We start from the raw sequence: 4,852 nt of genomic DNA on the forward strand, positions 1-4,852 counted from the left end.
GGGAGGAGACCAACTGAAGGACTTATATGCATGCATATAGGCATAACCAATGGACCTAAGACACTGGGGGTTAGGGGAGACCAGGGGATTGTCAATGGTCGGGGAAAAAAGGAGACATATGTAATACCCTTTGTAATACTTTAAGCAATAAAAAATAAATAAATAAAAATAAATAAAATAAAATGTTGTTAGGTTTTGTAGATCCATTCTCTGTTCATTCAATTTTAGAATGATCTTGTTAATATCTATAAAATGCTCCAAATTTTCTTTAAGACACACATTTGACACATGCTGCACATTTTGAACAGGCTCATTAAAGTATAACCAATTTAAAATAAATTTCACAACACTATCATTAACAGCATATTTTTCATAATATGTATTCGTGAAACCCTCACTGCAATATAAATATTCATTTCTCCCCTACCAAGTTTCCTTATGAAACTCCCATTTCTTCTGTGATCCTTCACAAGCCCTTCACCCTTCCCCATATCAGTGGTTCTCAACCTTCTGGCCCTTTAAATACAGTTCCTCATGTTGTGACCCAACCGTAAAATTATTTTTGTTGCTACTTCATAACTGTAATATTGCTACTGTTATGAATTGTAATGTAAATATCTGATATGCAGGATGGTCTTAGGTGACCTCTGTGAAAGGGTCGTTCGACCGCCAAAGGGGTCGCGACCCACAGGTTGAGAACCGCTGCCATATATGGACATTGTTGTAGAAGTTTTTGTAGAGAGATATCATTTCACTTTTTTCTTATAAAAAACTTCAAGGAACAGAATGTATGGGTTATGTGATAGTTGTACATTTCAGTTATTTTAGAATATGCCAAAGTGTTATGTGGTGTGAATATGCTGTTATACTCCCTATCATCATTATACCAGAGTCACATTTGCTCTATCTCATGCCATCATTTGCTATGGTCAATATTTTTCATTGTTGCCCATCTAATAGGTATCTCACTGTTGCTCTAAATTGACTGGTTGTAATCAAGTCTTAGTTCTGTCTGTTCCAGCATCCTTAGTGAATGAAGGAAATGAATTCCCACCCCCACCCCCGTGATGAAATAGGTGTTGTTTTCCTCCCCACTTACTTTTTTTATTTTATTTAAGAACCAATCCGTTTATTTGAAGAAATAGTAAAACTAGAACATGAAAACTGAAGTGCCCGTTTTGCAAGGGCAATATGGTAATAGGCATGCTGGGCAGGGCGGCCAGGGGAAGTCACCCCATGGCTCTCAGGAAGGCAGTCCAGGCTCAGTTCTCCTTGCTGGCACCCAGGGTGAGCTTGTCAAAGACGTACTCTGCCAGGCTGGATGTCGGGGCTCCCAGCTTGCACAGCTGGGTGACACTGGCTCCCGATCTGTAGATAAACTTCACCTCCTGGCTCAGGTAGTGGTCCCTCAGGAAATTGCACAGGTGGGCGTCCTTCTTTCCGGTGGCCAGCTGGTGCAGATGGAGCAGACTCTGGTTCACCATCCTCTCCACGTGCAAGGCGCTTTTCATGGCTTTCAGGCAGCTGTCCCACTGGTTGTGGTCAGGCCTCCTGATATCTCCCAGGCAGATCCGCCCCCCTCGCGGGTTCCGCAGCCTCATCCTGCTTCCACTCCTCCCTCGACTGAAACAGGAAGAAGGTAGCCAAGTGCTGCAGGGCCTGGTCCTGGCGGTCGAAACAGAAGGCAATGGACGTGTACACGTAGGAGGCGTAGAGTTCCAAGTTGATCTGGTTGTTGATGGAGGCCTCGCAGTTGGCATGGTAATTCTGGCGCACTTGGGAGCTGGGGCCCAGCACCGCCACTGGAGGTGCAGGAAGCATGGGTGGAGGCATAGGTAACAGGTTTTCCAGGGGTGCCCCGCCAAACCCTCCCTCCCCCGGCCAAGTAGATCAACAGAGCCTCATGGCAAGGGCTGTGGGACAGGCTGCGGGGCGGGCGAAGGCGGTGGCTTCTCCAGGGACCGACCGGTCATTCCCACTGTGGTGGATGAGGGCAGCGGAAAGCTGAGTCAGCAGCCATAGGTGGCAGTGGGGACCTTGAAATGTCCCTGAGAGACCCCCCCCCACCCCCCAGGGTGGCCGGAGACAGGGGTTCTCAGGTGTGAGGCTGCAGGCAGCTGACAGCTGGCTCTGAGGTGGGACCGTCCAACCTTACTTTTTTCTCCCCTTGATTTTTTAATATCTTTTTTATTTTATTGTTTAAGGTATTACAAATAGTAGTACATATGTCTCCTTTTTTTCTCCATTGGCCTTCCCCTTGGCCTCCCTTACCACCCCCCGCACTTGCCCTCACCCCAGAGAATCCAGAACTTGATAAAAAAAAAAATAACCACACGCAAAAAGTTACGGGTTGTGCTTCCCCCTACTTTTTGCGTGTGGTTATTTTTGATCACGTACTGGATTTTCTATATGAAATACTAGAGGTCATTGAAGTTGCTCAGTGGTTTGATCTTTTCTTTAGTGAGCATTTGCTTTTGAGAGGCAATTAGGTTGGGATAGTTCATCTCATCACACTCAGTGATTGAGTTTTTCTGGAAACCGGATCCCAGGTTTTGTGTTTTCTATTTTAGGTTCAGATAGCCATTAGGGCATAGCCACCTCGGGGGTGCCTACCGAACCCCTGGTTTGTTTTTCAGAGTCTCTCTCCCTGGGTGCACAGTTAGGTACAACTTGTGGCCCTGCGTTGGTTGAGACACCTGGAATCCTGTTCAGTTGCTTAGCTACAGCTTCCTGTTTAGTATCTTGGATCCCGAGTCTCATCTTTGGAATCAGCAAAACACTTCAAGAGCAACGAAGTAGCAAATTCAGGTGTATTTCACCACTTAGGCTTCTCTTCTGAGATTCCACCTCTTTAAATGCTTGCTTCCTTGGGTCGTGATGCCTTCAAATAGTATCTTTACTGTCTTCCAGCTTTCTTAATGTTTCTCAGCAGCATAGTTGGGCTAAATAGACTGCTGATATGCCATGAGTGGAAGTTTCGTCTCTGCAATCACTAGTTATTGAAATACTTTTGGATCTGTATTTTTTTATTTTATTGAAAATTAATACACTTTCTATGCCCGTAAGACAAATTGTTTTTGTGAAGACACATGATCTTCCCAGGATTGCATTTTTTCTTATCATTTCACATAATGTATTTCAATTTAAATATTTCATTGATTCAATAAATTGTTCTTCAGTTTTCAATGTGTGTCAGGTATAAGCCATGTGATGGTGGTATTAATGAGGTACAATCCAGTGGGAAACAAACACAGTAAATAATGAGTATATTATAAAAGATAAATTTAGGAAGAATTCATTATATAGCCATGGTAATGAGATTACTACCTATATGCCATGTTTAATTGCTGCTCTAGGGATTGGCATATAAATCTTTATCTTATTCTGGTCTATTTAGAGTTATGATAGTACCACTCAATTTGAATGTATCCTCCCAACACTTTATTTCCTTAAATTCATTTCTTGCCTTTGTTATATTTCTAATATGACAAATATATTTTGTCATGTATTTTATATATACAATAATATTTACCATTTTGCTTCATAGAGATATATTTCCAAATAGAAAAAAATGTCATATTTATCCACATATTTTCTTTCTGCAATATACCTCGCTTTTTCCCTATAGCTTTTCATTTCCATGAGATGTCTTTTCTCTTCAGCTTAAAGACTTTGCTTTAGTATTACCTGCATTATAGTTTGTCTAGTGACACGTGATCTTAGATTTGATTGTGTTTTATTTCATTCTCAGTTTGGAAGGATAATTTTGATGAACATAGAATTCTGAGTTGACAGCTATATATTTTTTGCTTTCAGCATTGGAAAGATGCTGCCCCATTTTCTCCATGTCTCCATGGATAAATACTCCTGAGAATGCAGGCATTTATATCATAATTCCCAGGTAGGCAATTCATCTTTATTTCTCTGGCATTTTAAATGTTGTTGTTTTTTAATTTGTTGGCTCTTAACAGTTTAAGTATGATATACACCCATGAATGTCTGTTTTAATCTAATCTGCTTTGGTTCTATTGATCTTGCATCTTTAATTTGACATATTTCTAAAATTTGGGGAATTCTTTATTTCAATTTTCACATTTTCATATTTAGTATATAGAAATGCGATTTTTTTTGTGTTTGATCATGTATCCTACAACCTTACTGAAATCATTTATTACTTCTAGAAGGATTTTTAGTAGATTGCTTGTAATTTTTGACAGACAATAGTATCTTCTGCAAATTGGGATAATTTTAATTCTTTACAATATGTGTATATTATTTATTTTTTGACATAATGGCAAGAATTTCTAGTATAATGTTTAATAGGAGTGGTGGGATCAGACTAGCTTGCCTTGTTCCTGACATTCGAGTGAAAACATTCAATCTTTCTCCATTAAATATGATGTTAAGAAATGGAAGAGGGTATAGGGGGGTTAAATGGTGACGGATGGAGACTTGACTTGGGATGGTAAACACATAATGCAGTGTACAGATGATGTGTTGTAGGATTGTGCATCTGAAATCTATATAATTTTGTTAACCAATGTCACCCTAATAAATTCAAGAAAAAGATGCTCTTTACCAAATTGTGGTAAATAGACTCTGTGGATAACTTGATGTGATTCTTTTTTTAATCATGAATGATTGTTGGGTTTTTTTCCAAATGTCTTTTCCATATCAGGTGCTATGATCATATTTTTTTCTTCTTTATTCCGGTTATATTGTGGTTTGTACTGATTGATTTTTTAAAAATATATTTTATTGATTTTTTTATAGAGAGGAAAGGAGAGGGATAGAGAGCTAGAAACATTGATGAGAGAGAAACACCGATCAGCTGCCTCCTGCACACCCTCTA

The 4,852-nt window shown here is 39.9% G+C and overlaps 1 pseudogene; it reads right to left on the bottom strand.

Moving 5' to 3' along the window:
- Positions 1 to 1,262: 1,262 nt before the first annotated feature.
- Positions 1,263 to 1,833, bottom strand: LOC102765119 (annotated as a pseudogene).
- Positions 1,834 to 4,852: the final 3,019 nt, after the last annotated feature.

The sequence above is a fragment of the Myotis davidii genome, unplaced genomic scaffold (assembly GCF_000327345.1).
Source record: "Myotis davidii unplaced genomic scaffold, ASM32734v1 scaffold1497, whole genome shotgun sequence".
In the NCBI taxonomy this organism is placed as follows: domain Eukaryota; kingdom Metazoa; phylum Chordata; class Mammalia; order Chiroptera; family Vespertilionidae; genus Myotis; species Myotis davidii.